The sequence below is a fragment of the Andrena cerasifolii genome, chromosome 8, assembly GCF_050908995.1.
Source record: "Andrena cerasifolii isolate SP2316 chromosome 8, iyAndCera1_principal, whole genome shotgun sequence".
NCBI classification, from domain to species: Eukaryota; Metazoa; Arthropoda; class Insecta; order Hymenoptera; family Andrenidae; genus Andrena; species Andrena cerasifolii.
Genome location: NC_135125.1, coordinates 3043306 through 3063225, shown reverse-complemented (window position 1 = coordinate 3063225; position 19920 = coordinate 3043306). Strand labels below are relative to the sequence as shown.

Here is a 19920-nt window from a genome sequence, read left to right as displayed (position 1 = left end):
GACGTAAAAGAAGAACAAACAAACAGACAACGTTTCACTTTTATATGCAAGGATAAGGATATTAATAAAGTACACTACAGAAAGGTAGCTGCAAAAGAAGCTACAGAAGGCGTTCACCAAAACCTCCTAGTTTCTCATAACGACGTTAAAAAATATCTACATAAGAGAAACTAAGAATACTGGACCATCAAATAGATCCAATTAAGACCACAAAAAATTTCGTATTTTAGAAAACATATATTTCAAAACCCACAACTATATCTCAAAGATCGAAGAAATTAAATAATTCTCACTCGTCTGATAATAATAGACCATTCCAAGTTGCCCCCCACTAACATTTAAGTTAAAGGGGGTATTCTAGTCTAGAACGTTAAAAAAATCATTTTTTTGGCATTTTCTTAACCCTCCCTGGTCACACTGGGTCCAATGGACCCGTTTTATAAATTTGGGCTTGATACCAGTAAGTTCCTGGCTTTCAAATGGCATTACCTGACATTTTACGGAAATTTGAGGTTTCCTCTTCCGGTAGAGACCGTCAGTTTTTGAATCAGAAAGTTCATTGCTCAGTGGCAGCCGTTACAGAAACATCGGTTTTGAGCGTGGGTGATCAACCCGTAAATTTTATCGAAAAAAATGAAAAAATGTTATTCTACTCCAATTCGAGAAATTTACTTTAATAAAATGTAATCTGTACGGCTGTGGCAATCTTTTTTCCCCAAATTATATGTGGGTATAATGAGTGGGAACACAGAATGTATATGTGTGCCGAATGCGCGAGAGAAGACTACTTGGATTCAATTCTTTTCATTTTTAAATTATTTTCTTATGAATAAAAAAAATAATAATCATTTAATAATATTAAGAATTATTATAATAATAGCAAATAGTTATTTCTCGAAATTGAACGTGATTTTTACTCCACAATTATTGACCATCTTCAGATCTCAAAATAAATTCCTTTTTTGAAACGCACAGTATAAAACTATATGTTTTCTAAAAGGTCTATATCTTATTAGTATCAGCCACAATCTGTACGAAAATTAATAGAAAAATAAAAAAGGTACGATTGTTTTAGTAACAAAAATTCACTTTTCAGGGCTTTACACCTTTCCGATTTTTTTGGCACATGTCGTCATTTCACTTCTTACTAAAACGCGACTATTCCACATTCTACAATGTTCAAAGTGTGCATTATAACTTTTGGGACTCGATTGGACTGATACAGTTCGTGCGGTAACTGGTTACGAATCGGTCAGGTCCATTGGACCCAGTGTGACCACCGCGGAACTTTACAGCAGTGTGACCACGAAGGGTTAAGGGGGAAGCCCTATTTAGGACGCTAGGAATAAGGTGATCCTTGGGAATTTTTTTCTAAGAAACTGTTAAGCGGATCTTTTCCAAACTTTCAGGGTATTTTAGTTCACATTCAAACAATAGAAATTAATTTTTTCGTTACAAAGTGTTCGGTAGAAATGGAGATATAGGAACACGTTCGTTAAGCCTCGCGCGCCGGAGATGCAAATTTGCGATTGTAATGGTGGCCCAAATTCTTCCCTGAAATAAAAAAACCAAGGTTTTTCTTATTTCTAGTATAATTACATTGTCGATGGACCTATAACTTTGATAAATAAATTGAATTGAACAAGTCTTTTTCCATAAATAGTACGAAATATCTTGGAGCAGAATCGTAACTTTTTCTTTCAAGTCCTACCAATTTGCCAACTTTTAACTTTTTTTCCCGCTTGTTAGGTTCATCGACAATGTAATTGTACTAGAAATAAGAAAATCCTTGGTTTTTTTATTTCAGGGAAGAATTGGGGCCACCATTACAATCGCAAATTTGCAACTCCGGCGCGCGAGTCCTAACGAACATGTTCATATATCTCCATTTCTACCGAACACATTGTAACGAAAAAATTAATCTTTATTGTTGGAATGTGAACTAAAATACCCTGAAAGTTTGGAAAAGATCCGCTTAACAGTTTCTCAAAATAAAATTCCCAAGGATCACCTTACTCCTAGCGACCTAAATAGGGCTCCCCCCTTAAAGCAGGGCTGCGCAAGGAGCCGTTTTTAGCGCCTAGCTGCGAGCAACCAGCCGAGCGTCGAGCAGTCGAAATACATATCCTTACGCTAAGCGCCTACGGCCACGCATCTACGCTACTGCAGTTCTCCTTACTGATTCTATCCCTAGCAACGGGACAGCTCGACGCTCGGCTGGTTGCTCGCAGGTAGGCGCTAAAAACGGCTCCTTGTGCAGCCCTGGGTTAAAGTGTATTGTCCAAAAAAAATACCCGAAATTTATTATTTAAAAATCCCCCGGTGCATGTATTGAAACAATTTTTTATATATATGTTTGCATCACTGTACTCACAATCAGTTGTGACGCTATCAACCAGTGTGCTTACAGCAGCTGTTTATGTCAATAAACTTCAAGTGTGTTCTGCGATTTTTACAATGGAGGAGCTGTTGAGCAAAGAATTTGTCTAAAATTTTGCGTTTCTAACGAAATTTCTTAAGCCGCAATGATACAACAAGCCTATGGTGAGTCGAGCCTCTCAAAAACGCAAGCGTGCGAATGTTACAAGGCATTCAACATGGGCCGAGAAGATGTTCAGGATTTGCCACGTTCCGACCGATCGTCAACGGCTTCGACTGACGAAAACATCGAAAAAATCAAGAAAATGTTCATCGAAAATCGTCGCCTGAGGGTTAGAGAGGTGGCCCATGAAGTGGAAATGACTCACATGTCCGTGCATATAATTTGACTGAAGTTTTGAGCATGAAACGCATCGCTGCACGACTTGTGCCGAATGAGCTGAATTTTTTGCAAAAAGTGCATCGAAAAGTGGTTGCTGAAGAGATGATTTCGCGAGCTTCTAGTGACTCTACCTTCATGGAACGCGTCGTATTCAACAGATATAGCCGCGTGTGACATTTTTATATTTCCTAAACTGAAATTACCACTTGGGGGAAGGCGTTTTGAGTTGATTAAAGCCATAAAAGAGATTTCGCAGGAGCTGAAGGCTATACCTTCTTCAGCGTTTGAAAAATGTTTTTGAAAACTGCGAGAAGCGTTGGCGTATGTGTATTGCCTCAGATGGGATTTATTTTAAAGGCGGTATAATAAATTTTGATGAATAAATAAGTAGTTTGTGTTTTATTTACAAATTCCGGGTACTTTATTTAAATAATGTATGTGTCTGAAAACATGTCTGCAAAAGGATTTGTTTGAATTGGTAATATTATCTTATGTTAGTTATATGTAGATGTTTGAAGAACACAACTCGCAGTCGTGACGTACGGCCAGAAAAACTTTAAACGTGTTTTTCTGGAAACCTCATTTCTTGAAATGGCGTACACAATATTTAAAGCTGCAGTGGACCGATTGACTTAAAATTTGGAGAGAATCTTCAGCACATGTGCTGTTATCGCGTGAACCAAAATTTTTAAAATCTGTTGTTTTTTACTTTTTTTAGCATGCTGAAGACAAAAAAAATATTGAAAAAGCCAATACTACAGATTCAAAGTGCCGCATGCCGCCATGCTTTTTATTAAAAATTATTATTAAGATTTTTATTTTATTCCATTTTCACGTTAACAAAATGGTCGGAATCGTGTACGCCAGTAAGACACTTTGTTTTAAAGGGACTCCATATAACCAAATACCATTCATGTAATTTGGATTATTTTTACTTTAAAAAAATAATTTATATACTTTAAATATCAGTGACTGTTTTTGCATAGAACTTATGCAAAAGGTCTTACGGTTCCTTTGGAAAAATATTCCCCAAAATGACTTAATAAATGGCATTCTAGACTAGAATATCCCTTTAAAATTAAAAGCCAACCTAAGATGTTTTTTTCGACAGTTCTTCTTTACAACCAAGCTGATACAATTTCATTATTTTAGGAAATCCTCAAATAGCGTTGAGCGACGAACGAATGGAAATCGAAACAACTTGTTTTATAACTTATACGAATTTACAAAATTAAATGTGATTGTAAATCTATTAGAATGCTAATATAATAAAAATATGAATGTTAAGCGAGACAAATAGAGTTAAATATCCAATTTACACAATTCACCTCATGTACGTAATCCAAATGTGATCGCTAATAATCTATGAAGTTTATGCGTCCTTAAACAAATAATTTATAAAAGACAAACAAATCAAACAATACAGCAAGGATTACCGAACTTAAATATAAATTGTATTGTTGACCGTACTTTTCGAACTAGGGCAGTGGGTGTCTCACTTAAGGGGGAACACCACTGTGACGGCCGGAAAAGTAAGCCATTCTTAAGAATTTTTTTCAGGAATAATATACAGTTTTCATAGAAAATTTTGATTACCTACCTTTAGTACGCTGTCTTAAGAGACTATACAGAAAAAATAAATAGGAAAACATCCATAAATTTTAATATATTAATTAATCTTCTAGACCCCCTCCCCGCGAGCTGGTCGGAGGTATAACTATGAAACAGCAGGTCCGAAATCAAATTTCTTTTTTTTTTTATAAACTATATGAGTGTAGTTTCCGTTGTACGTACCGATTTCTTAAACAAATTATTTTTGTAAAAATGGTGCGCTTTACAAGAAAAGTTTCAAAAATCCTCGAATAAGATGGACAGTTTTTCGAGCGTATTTCAAAACATTTGTTTTCAATCAAAGAATCCGTACGTACAACGGAAACTACACTCATATTGTTTATAAAAAAAAAAAGAAATTTAATTTCGGACCTGCTGTTCCATAGTTACGCCTTCGACCACCTCGCGTCGGGGGGTCTAAAAGATTAATTAATATATTAAAATTAATGGATGTTTTTGTATTTATTTTTTTTGTATTGTATCTTAAGACAGCGTACTAAAGATAGGTAATAACAATTTTTTATGAAAACTGTAAATTATTCCTGAAAAAATTCTTAAAAATGACTTACTTATCCGGCCGTCACAGTGGTGTTCCCCCTTAAACGAAACGGTAGCTTGTTCCTTCCTAAATAGTGCCCACTACATTCCCTTACCGCAACAGCCAATAAAACAATCAACAGAGTGCCTAACAAGGGAAAGGTATGTTTGCCAATATTTTTCGTGTATGAGCGATTAGTCATAGCGAAGGCAATAAGCTTAAAACGTCAGCGATACCGCACAGTACAGCTGTCACTTCCAAAAAGATCGACTGCACTGTCCAACAAAATTAAACTTTTTTCTGTTCTGTAACATTCAATAGCCGTTTCCTATAGATTTTTGTGCGCTGAAAAATCACCCTCAGTTTTCGAGAAATTGGATTTTGAAAAAAAATTGCAAATTTTCACCTTTGAACATTTTATGTGTTCAAACAATAATGGTCTGTCAAATGATTCTATGAACCCTCGTGAATACAACAATATAAGTTATTATTGAATTATAAGCATTTAAATATGTTTAAACAACGATCAAAGGGAAAAGGACACCCGAAATGCACCCATTTTTGAAGATATCTTTCAATTTATTTCCAAAACTAAGGGTCTAGGAGGAAATCTGACTATCCCACGCGATGCAGCAGAAAATTTTCTTTCGGAAACCACAAACAGAAGTGGTAAATCACGTTTTGTTTTCAATACAGAAGCGAAATAGTTTGGCAAAACGTGCGCCGTCGACAGTGGTAGTCAACGGCGGCGCGCGATACACTGCCGCTCAGCGTCACACAATCGCTTAACGCGCGTGACTACCACTGTCGACGGCGCACGTTTTGCCAAACTATTTCGCTTCTGTATTGAAAACAAAATGTGCCTTACCACTTCTATTGGTGGTTTCCGAAAGAAAAATTTCTGCTGCATCGCGTGGAGCAGTTAAATTTTCTCTTAGACCCTTAGTTTTTAAAATATACAGCAAGATATCTGTAATGTACTGACCCTTCCTTATCGTTTTTCTCCGACTTTCTCTGTAAATATGATTCACACTAATTACCCAAATGCTGTGTAAATGTAAATACTGCGAAATCCCTGCTACCCATCGTTATCTTAGCCAATGCGTCACCTATCCAAAATCCTGCAATTCTGCCCTATCCCGTCATCCCCTCTCTTACATTCAGAAACCTTTAAAACCCATCACAGTCCCTTATCCTACAGCATTACTATTCCAAAAGCCACCAGTGTCAGTCACGGAGTCAAGTTAAAACAGTTGAATCTCCAATACTCTTACTTTAATTGAATAAATATCTTTATAATTATTATTCGTAAAAACGATAGTTTAAATTATCCTTGTGTCCATTACATATCTGCAAAAGTGGGTGCATTTGGGGTGTTCTTTTCCATTTGATCGTTGTTTAAACATATTTAAATGTTCATAATGCACCAATAACTTATATCGCTGTATTCGGGAGGGTTTATAGAATAATTTGACACAAAAAGCAACCGAGTAACTATTACTGTTTCGACGCAAAAAATGTTCAAAGTTGAAAATTTGCATTTTTTTTCAAAATCAAATTTCTCAAAAACTGAGGGTGATGGCGACAAACGGTTTGCGGATTCGTTTTCAGCGCACAAAAATCTATAAGACACGGCTATTGAATCTTACAGACCAAAATGGCTGTTGGACAGTGCTATTAGCGTGAGTGATAACAATCAGTCGATTCTCGTTCTATCAATGGCAATTTGTGCGTGAACACAATAGGAATTGTTAATATAGGGGGACGTAGGTGAGTGCTGACCTTTCTGGATGACGTGCCACACGCACCGACACGACACTACACTGCGCTAACGAAAACACTAGTCAGAACTACGGTATTGACAGCCAGTCAGCCGCAAACCTTCGTGCAACAAACGAAGATTGCGGCATACATACATAGGCTGGCGTTTATGCGCAGCCTCCAGAAGTCGTAGTTCCAAAGTTCAAGCAACACCACCATAAGTAGCCGGCACTTTGCGTGCCTGCCGCTACACCCACAGACTTCCTTCCCGAAATTCTTTAACTACTTTATTAAGGCCATTTTTCATTCTGTCTCCGTGAACTAATTTGTCGGCTTACACGAACTCTTGATCACGGAAGCATAATAATTCTTAACCCGTAAAGAGGTATTAGGTCGTTGCAAAAGTTCGTTCGTTTTACTGAACCAAAGTCTATGTAAAAATGTATTACATGTTTTAATCAATATTTTCCTTGGCTATCTATGACCCTTTGCCACTGTCCTGGCAAAAGTACAAGTAGGTAAAAAGATATGTCTGTGCAGTTAATGTGACCTGACAGTGAGCGAACAAACTGTTGCACCGTTACGTTATTTACGGTGGTGTTGATGATGTTACCTTGAACAATTAGCAATTGTATCAAAGGTTGTTAGTTTAAAGAAGAGTATTTTGTAAAATCGTCATAGTTTGTTATACAAATTACACAAAATGCAATATGTAATTATTTTCGTTTCAACAGCAATTATTGAGGACTTTGCAGCAACAGGGCTCCATCTTTACCAACTTCAAGTAAATTAGAAAAAACTGTTTATAAAATTATTGCTTTGACTTAAAATTAAAAAGAGAACACTAATTGAAAAATAAATATTTTCACACAATAAGTAGCAGTTTATCGAGTTGATAAGTTTTTATTTATATTTTTGACAAATTTTTCAAATCTGGAGCATTTGTATTGCGCTTAACAGTAATGGGTGCAGATTCAAAATTTACAATAAATCGTTCATTTGTCATCGGATTTGCATCAAACGATGTAGAATTTTTTTTACATATATTACACGTTATAACTCAAAAACTGTAAAAAATGGAGCTGCATCCCCGTGCTACAATGTTCTCAATTTAAATTAGTATTTTAGTTTGGAGAAACTAAAGTAGGAATTGTCTTTTATGATGCGCGAAGCTTTTAATAAACGATCGAAGAAAAATGACTGTGTTACCGTGAAAGTAACGCGCAGATCAAATCGCTGCAGGTTGGAATCCAGCAATTTTAGACTGCACTTCACCCGTGTATTTCACTGACAATGACAGATTGAAGAAACAAATGGATTTCAATTTGTAGCTTTGGTGGCAAGGGACAAGTAAACTATAATTCATGACCACGGAATCCTACATTTTGGCGATCACGATATTGCACTGACCATTCAGAAAGCTTGATTTACGAAAATAGCCTTTCAGTTCCAGACGGCTAACGTCAACAAACATCGAAAGAAATGAGTCATGCGTAAAATTGGGTAGAAGGAATGAACCTTAACTCAAGTACTGATAATGTTGGATACTATTTATCGAAGAGTATATTTGAACTTTAAAGGTTATGTTTACCTCTTTGAATATAAACTCTGTTGTTCCAAACCTTTTAACTGAAATTAATTAATACAAATTATCACTCACAATATGGACTTCAGGACACTTCAATTAAGCCAAGTTTGACAAATCTCATTGAATTTATTATGTATTGTAATTATCGTTTGAAACTTTAATTTACTTCCTAATAGTAACATGGTATTGAACATACAGTAAAAAGAATGAAAGGTAAAAACTTAAAACTAATTGGAGCTGAAATTGGGAAATGTATAAGTGAAACAAGTTTCATTTAAATTTTTTTTGCATTTTTTAAGTTCTATCTTAAGAATCTGCCTCCAATATTTATCGATTGCTATGTATTGGTTTGCTGACGAAACGAATTGACAAGACAATGATTTTGAATGCAATTTTTGTAAGATCTTATTCTCTTTACTCTTATTATCTTTTGTAAAATATACTATACCTACTGTGAATTTTGAATGAAAATTATACATGGTTACAATTGTGCTTCGGAAAATACTTCACTTTAAAAAAGGTGCTCGTCACGCAACGAAAACTCTTAAGTCATATAAACTCAATTACCCACTGGTGCTTAAGGTAGTTCCTAATAAACTATGTTAGTCAAATTAGAGTTGGGTAATAAATAAATAAAGTAGTATGATACTATAGAAATAATAATAATAATTTTTAACATCATGTATATATATTTTAAAAAGTTCAACGTTAATATAAATAGTTGTAATACGAAAATAGAATATTAAATTGGTTAGCGCAGTGAATTGGAGCAGCAGATCTGACAACGTCGCATACATTCATAGCGTCTTTTATAACCAAAAAATGTCAGAAATAATGTTCACATGAATTTGAATCGTCGTTCGCTATTTAAATGTCTAAATATATCGATTGTGCGACGTTGCCACGTTGACTGCTCTACGTAATTTCTAAAATATTTGCACGTAAACCTATATTTTATGGGCATTTGCGAAGAAACCAAGTGGTCAGTTTCGCAGAAATTAATAAATTCATTTCGTGACATTTCGATGTACTTTTGTGCCAATTTAGGTACACTTCTTGAATATAGTTTTCCTGTTTCAGAAGAAAACCTGAAACTATAACCCCCTTTTTCGACTCTGCCATTTGCCACTGTGGTAAAATGCATCAACTTTAATTAACAATTTCTCGATAACTTTGTGGTAAATCGATTTTAAACTTTGTACAAGGGTTTCTTGTATTCCAAATTAGTATTGGACGAAATTTAAAAGAATTCTTGAATTTAGTAGAATATTCAGGGACTACCTTAATGTACATACATATGTACATGGACTGAACGAAAAGAGTAACAGATTATCCGCATTGCGGTAAGTTCCACTTCATCCATTTCCGCAATCAAATGGCGCAAGCATTTAGCAAGAGACTTGGAAAACTTTTTCCCAATGGATTTAATGTTCACAGAGATATTTGGGTAATGTTTCTCTTATAATCCCTGGAAAGGAGGTTAATCGTTCTTATTAACAACTAACAACATATAGAACGCATTTAAGTGAACTTCTACCTTTTAAAGTACCTGTACCTGGCATTTCTAACATGGTCGTAATAGTACATTGCGTGACAAGGGAGAGAAGAAAGCGATTTCGACGAGCGTGAAGCTTTGCTGCGCTCGGGCAGCATTTCACGCGAGGCAAAATCGCGTCTCTCCCTTGTCACGCACAATACTTTTTTTCAACACCTGCATGAAAGGTGTGTTTTTAATAGCCTGCTGAGCGATTCGAAAAAAAAAATACACATGATCGATAACGATTAGTCGAACAAATGCATCTTCATACCACAGGGTAACGCCCAACTCCAGTTTCCTTGGGAGCAAAGTAAAATATTGCGGATACGCATGCGCGTGAAGTCCTTTTCCCTTGGGAGAAAAGTAGAAAACGCGAATACGTCTGAAATTGGTCGTTTTGCTCCCGCTCAGCAGGCATAAAAAACCCCCATTTTTCATGCAGGTGTTGAAAAAAAATACATTTTCTATTGCACATTCGATGTACGTTCAAACATACAATGATGGTGCAAAATAAAGTTTAAAACACATATTTTTACATGTCTGCATGACTAACTTAACACTATACTCCCTGTCATTTAAGAAGGAACCCGTTTCGCGCAGGTAGAATGAGCTCATTGGCTCCGAAAAAGCATTGGTGGGGGTACAGCCAATAGTGGCTTCTCCCGGCACCAGTGAGCGTCAACCTGCGCAGAACCGGTCTAAACTCGTCGGTCGGCAGGTTCTTTCTTAAATGACAGGCTTTTCATATTATGTTGGTATCACTGGCCTGTTTTGGCAACCCCTCGATCTACGCGGTATGCATTTTAAGATATAACTCTTTCTAATGGAATTATCTTCTTTTTGTTACCGTTCATAGTTTAAACTTTCTTTTGTCCTCTACTGTACATTATAGTTGGAAAAAATTGGATGATTTTTCACATGGTCCTTTACATCATCCGGAGGTGTTTATTATCTCCAATAGTAATTTCGTAATTTATAGCGAATTTAATTACTTTTAACTGCCACCATGATTAACAGTATAGGACCAATTCACTGCTATATAATTTTTTTTGTAGTGAATTAACAAACAAGAATTGAATATTTTGATTCAAATACTTTTCTATACCACTCAGGGATTCTTCAAGCGTTTACCAGAGGTCCTTCCAATCAATAAGTTCGAAATCACGGAGTTCAAGAACGTTATAGGTACTTGCTAGGTAAGACCATCTGATTTTACGTTAAAAATGTATCATTCGTCTTGTCGAGACCTCTTCAACGGTGTAAAGACATCATAGCACTCTCTGCGATTATAAATTACTCTATAGACCTAACATTAGGCTTGTCAGTCGAAGCGACACTTCCCTAATCATTTAATATTTCATTTTTAATACGATTTAGCTTATTCTGTCGGTTTCTTCCGATTTTTGAAACGGCTAACTTTCTTTCTTGTCATTTACACGGTTATTTAAATGATTAATCATTAATAACCTTTTTACAATGTTTATGGATATGGTACACAAAGATTGGGCCTGTTCTTGTTAAATTCTGCAGGAATTTTCGGGGTTATTAAAGACTATTTCTCTCCGAAATAATCATTACTCAGTCACTCTGTAGTTTGTACCTTTCTGATAGCAATTTCTTTTTAAAATACGTTAAGCCGTTCCTTATTCGCTTCTTTAAGAAGTATTCTTTTATTTACAATATTTGGTTTACGAATCCACTGCACCTTCTCATACATTGTATATGTATGTAAACTTGCGCATTACTGATAACAGTAGCATTATTGCTGTATAAGACTCGATTATCATTATAACTGGTGTTATCATTATCACTATTACTATGATTGTTACTATTACTATCACTATTATTATTATTATTATTATTATTATTATTATTATTATTGTCATTATCACTATTACTATTATTATTACTATTGCTATCATTATTATTATTTTTATTATTGTTGTTATTATCCTCACCATTATAATACATAGTTGTTATATAGCAGCTACGTCACCATTAGCGCTACGGTAGTCGGAAAACCACGGCCATAAGACTCTTTTCCCTCCCGCCACGCAATCATTGCTACACCTCCCTTTCACTCCGAGTTTTCCTTTGCAATTATTCCTAAGAACCCAGGCACTCTACCTTCGACAACCGTAAAGTAAATGAATAAAGCAAACTTCAAGAAGCCCTTGGAAATTCTTATTTCTGGAACCCGATATTTTAACGATTCGAAACGTTGCTGCCTATACCGCAACAATGGTAACAGATAATCCTCACGTAAAAAATAAAGGTTTTACTGTTGATGCAATTATTACTTGTCATTGTTTTCGCCCTTATCAATTATTCTAACAGCCGATTACGTTTGAATCCCAGCTTGACAACTATTCCATGAAAAATGGTAATAACTGTAATTACAGTATCACTTACAATTAGTAAAAAAAAAACAACAAATAGTCCTTAACGGAATGTATGCACATTAGCTAATGGATGCTGTAAAGCCGCGCCAGACCTGAATGCGTATACGCTGAGCTGGCTGAGAGCGCACAAATGACGCATGCAAAGGGGTCGAAACTGTTGAAAGCCATTGTGTCTTTCTTCACGAACTTCTGTGCTTAGCTTAGCCCACTTCGCAATCATACAGATGGTGTGATTAGCTAAATAAACATACCTACAGCTCAACCCTCCGAGTCATCCTGTTTACCAATATAGGGTAATTCTCTAGCTACGCCTGTCAAAAAGCTGCCGCCTGGTACCCCGTGGCGATGACAACCCCCCGCAGTGCTCCACCGAATTTTATGGGTTTCGACCCTCGAAACCGTTGGAATACCATTAAAAAGTCAGAAATGTCCAAGAGTTACGCATTTCTCAACAGATCTTTGCGAAAATGACGTCAATCGATTCCTTATGTTTCGCCGATGAAACTAACACCAAGAACGACGTAATTCGGACCATAATGAAGGAAATCACATGAAAAATTGATTAATATCATTTCAAGCTGAATTCGTTAAAAACACAGGGTCAGCGTTTTATTTTGCAACCCGCGCTCGCAGGAACTTGTAAAATGGCAACAGCGCCTGAGCGGCCCAGCGGAGAGCTGCCAGCGACCGCTTGACAGCAGTGATGTCCGAGCTCCGAAAATTTTAGGATGGTCCCTTTCAAATTAACGTCGCAAAGAGCTGTACGGAATTTTCCAGCTCAGGTAAGCAAGCCGCGCGATCCGCTTTTATGACCGGCTTACCACTCGCACCCCAAATCACTGTAATGTGGTTTGAAAACAATGTCGACTGGTTTCGTACCCGTCTTAATTTAAAAAATTTTAGCTACGACATATATGTACTATCATATTCTTCTCTTGCGTTAATCAGTTTTTGTATCATCTAGGCTTTAAAATATCCACCAGTCTGTTCTAACACAATGCTATGTATGTCGAAATCAGGAAACGTACAGCAGAAAGGATTAAAAAATTATAGTTTACAGGTGAAAGAAACAAAATTAATAAGTGAGACTATAGGTGAAAGTAGAAATTGAATACAGTGGCAGGGAGCCGGCTTTTGCATTTATGTCTCATTGTCAAATAGCTTACAGCGAAAGACGGACTTACAGGAATTAACCCCTTTTTCTTACTAGACTAATTTTGTTTCTGTAGACTCCCAAAAATGTAACGATAGTGTTAAATATTATTTTTTCTCAACGGTTTCATAAATTCTTGCAACCATTGATCTGAATGTTATGTCGAAGCAAATGATTTTATATTTGATTATTAGGGCTGCCATCCGTCCGGGTTTTCCCGGATTTGTCCTCTTTTTTAGGGCCTCCGGGCACGCCCGGGGGGATTTTCTGTAGTGATCCGGGTTTTTTGATGCTGCTCGCCCAAAAAGTCATAGATATTTTATCTTTATTTCTTGATTGCGCTTACAGTCTATAATTTACAGATTTTTTTGTCTTCGAATATTGTACCTAATATAAGAAATAGTTAAAACTGTCCGGGTTTCAAGTGCAAATGTCCGGGGTTTTAATGCTCTTTGTCCTAGATTAGCAATTTTACAAATGACAGCCCTACTAATGATAAAAAAACTTTCTTGACAACGGCTGCTGCTATTTCTACTCGCTCAGTTTAGAAATTACAGTAGAACCTCTATTATGCGAGCACCTATTATCCAAACGTTCTATTATTGGAATATTATATTTCCCTTTGTAATTAAACTTAAAGTACCCGGCGTTATCCAGGTAAAACGTTGATTATCACAAAGGGTCACGGGGATGAAATAAGGTGGAAGGGGTGGGATGCCCAGATTTCATGGTAGCCTATATTTTCCGCAGGGTTCTACAGAGTACAATTTGGTCCAGATCGGTTTAAGGGGTTTAGCAGTTAATACGCAATATACAGACATACATTCTATTCTATATAGGGGAGACCGGGGCAAAGTGACGCGAAAAAAGTTTGAAGGGGAATTAAATTTTTCCCTTTCAATAAAAACGTGTGGAAATAGATTTGTAATATAATTTAAACATTACTATTGATAAATGACGAATAGCAATACTTAAAATAAACTTAAAGTATATTAAAATTCAACTTGAAAAGAAAATGCCAAAACGACCACTTTACGTTGAATCTATTTTTTTGTTTCCATGTATTTTTTAAATTTTTTTTTTAAATTTTCCTATAAGTGACTTATTTCAAATTTTTATAATTATGAGAGTTGATTTGAGAAGGGTTGATATGAGTTTCTTAGATATATGGAGTAAAGTGAGCTACTATCTGGGGTAAAGTGAGCTGAAATAAAATACGAGTTTTAATTAAGGATATAGGTAATTATTAACCCCTTGCGCTAGGATGACGTGTGTAGCACGTCAATTTCTGTTTTTTTTTTAAACCGTGGTTGTCAAAAATTATGGGAGATTTTTCATTTTTTTGAGGTTAGATTGTGTTCCATCACGCGCGTGGTTTTCCAGCTAGCTGACAAGGTTTATTGCGCACATCACTCGCGCATCTTTTTTTGCAGCTCAGTTTACCCCGGTCACTTGGCCCCGAATGTGTACTCAGTGGAAAATTAATTATTTAATAATGTTGGGATTAATGTTTTCTCAAACGCGTGTACATGTATGTTTATAAGCTAGTTATAAACAAGCAGAAAAAATTTGGAGTTAAAATAACACATTTAAGACTCATTTATCCAAAAAGCAAAATTGAGAAGAAAACCAATTTAGAAGTCTCTAAAAACTTCATTTTTAATTTTTTAATTTTTCGATACCTGAATGTGCATAATTATCATTGTGGTATTACACACATTTATTGCGTCACCAAAATTTGTAAATATATTCTATTGTTAAAGAATAAATTAAGAAAGCTCATTTTACCCCGAGGTTCACTTTGCCCCGGTCTCCCCTAATATATATAAGGTATGTTGCATGTACCTATGTCTTTTAATATGGAAAACGTACGATATTATATACGAATATAATTAATTCTTCTACAACGATCAAAAGGAGTACTATTCACAGTACTTCTAGACGAAATTGACGTTAACGCCTTTAACATATGTAATTGCGCTAAAGAGTAAACGTGTAGTATTTATTAACTATTGTAACGAAACAGTAAACACTTCAGAAGCTAGAAATTTTTGGTGCAAGTCCCGCAAAATTAGCAACAATATACAATGGTGGAAGATCTATGATTTGTGAATATTATTTTTCATTTTTGATATTGTTACTTCTGTTATAATTTCTGAAATATAAAATAATCGTCATGAGGAAACTGAGTATTCCACTATCCGAAAAATCATATCTCCCTATTAATCTGAATACTGGAGGCTCTACTGTATTTTAAAATAAAGTGATTGCAGGGTATTGTATTATATTATTTGAATATATATCCATATGTAATTTTTCATAAAATAACGTTTACTGTTTTAAATGTTTGATGTAGAAATCTACCACCTAAAACAAAATGCAGCAAATGTAATTGTAATTATCAGTGCATAGATACGCAAAAACTTATGAAATATTGTTTAAAAGAATATAAATATTATTAAACGGATGTACAACACAATATTTATTCTTCAAGTGAATACAAAGCAACATTTTACAAAATATACAGTGTAAATTTTGTTTACACATCTTCCCACTATGTTGATTATCATATCGTTAAAATGTCCTAAAGTTTTAATTACTGTATCATTAAAATTTCAGAAAGTTTTGCTTACCATATTATAAAGTTTTCTCAAAGTTTTAAGTACCGTATCGTACTGTAACTACAGTAGATCATTTTATTCAGATCGTTCGTCTGCTTTGCCTTGAACTACGTTCCATCATGTCTCTGTTTTACTTCTTGTTTTCCCTTTCATACAGAGTAGACCACATAAAGTGTTACCAGTTATTTTCTCAAAAGCTTTCAGAGCTACAAGAAAAATTTCTTCTAATGTTTCAAGAATAAAATGGGACGTTTTGGGTGATATAAAAGACACGACTGTCGCGCCACCTAGGGTGATAGGTGTGCAATACAGGCTTCCTCAGCTATGCAAAATATGGAAAAATTATTGAAATAAACATTATTTGCTTCGAAAACAACTATCTGAATTTATAAAAATGTGTATGCTATTTTGTAAAAGAAAATAGGGGTGGGCCCTCAAAGAAAATTGTCTCTGTCTCTATAATAGTCCTCGAGAAAATAACTTATAACACTATGTGGCCCACCCAATACCTAACCCACCCTGTACATACAATAATGTTAACATTACTGAATGATATTTTCATTTCATTAAAATTTTCATGATTCGATACACAAATATTGAAACAAATATTACGATAATAAAATTTGTTTCGGCAGTTTCTGCAAATTAATTCTACATTTTTCATTTAATTCACGTATACACACATTCATTCATTTTTAAAAGTTTCTTTAAATGTTCTCCTAAATGGAACGTTATGCCTACTTTGAATGAAAACATTATTATTCGTTAAAGATTCAAAGTATATTAATTAGAGCTGCTTAACCTTATGAGATATAATAATTTCATATACAAATATATATTTATAAATAAAACAATTCATAAATCACTGCTTGTACACTGAACACTACACCACGATTTCCACTTCATATATCAAGGTTTCCCAATTTCTAGAAGGAAAATATATGGTTCCTTTAATTTTTTTGGTGATCACGTTGCTCACATTTATCTTGCAAAGTGTCCTTTTTGGGAGAGCTTTCAGGATATTCGTCGACTCCCACTGTTATTATGCCAGGTCCAAGCAGCCAAGAGCTTTTCTTTCCACTTTCTTTCGTTCATAAGTCCTCACATAAATCTATGTTGGCAACTATTTGAATGCGTACTCCGATCGTATAAGTTGCATGTTCGCAACATACGCCTTCTATTCCCCGGCATTCCTCGTTCGCTTGCTCCATCAGGCAAATCGAATCAGCTGAATCACCCAACATCGCGAAATAGCCTCTGCATCGACCAGCGCGTCTGCAATCCCTCTCGTTCCCAAAAACGCCCAACTTCGCGCGCTTTGTTAGCGACCCAGCCATTCGGCAATCCTGAGGAAATCAGTGACCTACTGGCCGACCCGATTGGGCGGATCTAAATCGCAATAAAAACCCGTGAACAAGAGCCACGAGGGTCATTATTCACAGCTCCATTTCCCTGACAGTCGGACGATCTTCCCACGCTTTAGACAATGTGCATATTACTCAGGATTCCCTCTACAACGTATCTGAAATTCAACAAAATTGGAGTTGCTGCCCCCTTTTATGCATAATTGCCAAAGGGTCAAATGAACTGTGCTCCTAATAATGTTTCAAACACTGAACGACTAAAATGGTCCATTTGACACTTTTTATCCTTCCAGTGAGCAGAACACAGTGAAATGAAATAAATGTTGGAAAGCTCTTCAAGAACAATTTTGCACCACATTTTTTTAACAAATCTCCACTGATACAGAGGTGTAGTATCATCTGTGTGAATCATGACAATTTTTTTACACCCTGCAAATTCTCTGTTCCCCCTTCTTCCTTGAGAAGGTTCTCTCTACCACCAGTAGAGTAACTAATTGTAACAAGAAATCCCCTTCTTCGTGGATCACAGCAAGTTATCAGTTCTCATAAATCCTCCAAACATTTGACGTCATTATATGATCTCCGTGGCAAATTCGTACAGTTCCCTTCAACATATACCGTCTGTTTAAAAACTTCCCGGGCTGATGCAATGAACCTACAGACTTTTGAGCCCGTTTGAAAAGCTATTGGAACCTGTTTTTACAATCAGTTTTTGACACGGCTGAGCTCCCTCGCCACAGCCGTTTGGATTACTTTTACGCCGTTATGCTGCTTTCCCTTCAAGGCCAACTTTAACTTTGAGAATTCAAACAAAATCAGAAGGAGGCCAGATTGAAAAAGCACAAGCACTTGTTATTCCCCACGGTATGGACTGGTGCGTTGCCACTGTTCACAGCTTTTATAAGAAATGATTTGTGGAACTTTTAATATTATTAGGAACTGTCTCTGACTGTTTCACAGTGTTGCTATTTTATAAAGTATATCCACTTTCAGCGTTTTAGAGAAAAGCAGTTTTAAAAATTCAAAAAGTGGACTTCAGCTTACGCTATGGACTGTTTAACTTCTTTCAGTAAATCCACAATATCTTATTTAGTTTCATTTATAAAGACACTTTTCACGGAAACTACTCAACCAACCATACAAAATTGCTATACATTTTCTCCTTGTTTTTTTGTCACGAGGATTCACCTTCTGCTTCGTTGTATCGCGATTTACACGATACCTTGTATATTTTTAATTAATTTCGCTTTAACAACAACTTCTAGTACAATATTTCTGCGTTTTTCCTCTTATTCATTCAAATCGTGTACTACTATTTTGTAAATACAGAAGAAAAATAGAATGCTCCTGCATTGCGCGAGCTTGTGGTTTATAAAAGACGCGAGTTGGAAGTGTTAGGTAGCTACTGACAAAATGTACAGCAGAAATCATTTCTGCCTTTTAAGCAATCTGTTTAGACAAGTTAACCAAGTAGGGGAGACTGGGACTAGTTTATACGTTTTTCAGTTTTCAATGCTTTCATTTTTGTTTTTAATTAATTACTTGATGACAAATATGCTAAAATATACTTTGGTCCTTCCTCTTTAATATATTGTAAATGAAAAGTTGAGAAAATACATACAAAATGAATGAAAAAATGTTATTTGGGCGAAGGTAAAATGTATCAATTTACCCCACTGCGGAGCTAGTTGATACGGTAGGGGTGCTGTAAGAAATTAATAATAACACTGTGCTTTTAGATAAAATACTATATATGCGTTTATTTTGTTAGTCGCTCGCGGTCGCTCGCCGTTGCTGGCTCGCGTCGCACTGCCTGGGCCACGCTTGGCCCCACCACGTCGCAATTCCAACGGCTCTCCTAAGGACGAGGAGAGGTCACGCTTCGCGACCGTTTGTTGTGGTCCGCGGTGTTTCCACGAAACTGCTAGAGCGCGTTTCGCTCGCCACAATACGTTATTCTGTTTTGAATTTTTTTCATTTTGTATTGAAATTAATTACTTAATAACAAATATGCCAAAATATACTTTGGCCCTTCCTCTTTAATATATAATAAGCGAAAACTTGAGTAAATACATACAAAACGAATGAAAAAATGTTATTTGGACGATCAATTTAGATGTATCAAAACTATTTACTTTTTCTCTGTATAAACGAAAACAGTTTAAAAAAACGATTGTTAACGCCAATGTACACACACGTACGCTGGATCGTAGGAAAGAATTGAACAACAATCTTCACATATCTCGCTCAAATGGAGCTACATATATGTATACGGTGTCGAGATAATTCGTCTGTATCAACTTGCCCCCTGTATCAACTGGCCCCGGTCTCCCCCATGATGTAAGGATTTATATCCTTATGGAGTGCTCTTGCGCAGCCTTTCAGATTAGCCAATAACGTGCCCTTCCCAAGACCCTTCACATTGGATTGTCAACCAATAGGATAGAATGAATTTGTCAACATTTCAATAATGCGTCCGTACATGCACATATGCATTCATATATACATGTACATATTTTAATATGGCGGAAATTGGGAATGCGCAGTAGAAGACGAAAATGAGCCGCTCAGTGAGCACACCTTA

General features: G+C 35.8%; 1 protein-coding gene and 1 long non-coding RNA gene across 4 annotated transcripts in view; one reads left to right on the top strand and one right to left on the bottom strand.

The window, feature by feature from the left end:
• The window catches only part of LOC143372222 (uncharacterized), a 310267-nt gene that overhangs the window by 158246 nt on the left and 132101 nt on the right, over positions 1-19920 (bottom strand). The window contains exon 1 of one of the 3 annotated variants that reach the window (XM_076818263.1): positions 6693-6785. The exons of the other annotated variants lie outside the window; for them this stretch is intronic. The gene's annotated coding sequence lies outside the window, so the exon portion shown is untranslated. Of the gene's footprint in view, positions 1-6692; positions 6786-19920 lie in introns of those variants that run through there. 3 annotated transcript variants of the gene reach the window in all.
• LOC143372284 (uncharacterized) overlaps positions 1-19920 on the top strand; it is a 139507-nt gene that overhangs the window by 104582 nt on the left and 15005 nt on the right. The gene's annotated exons all lie outside the window — the stretch shown is intronic.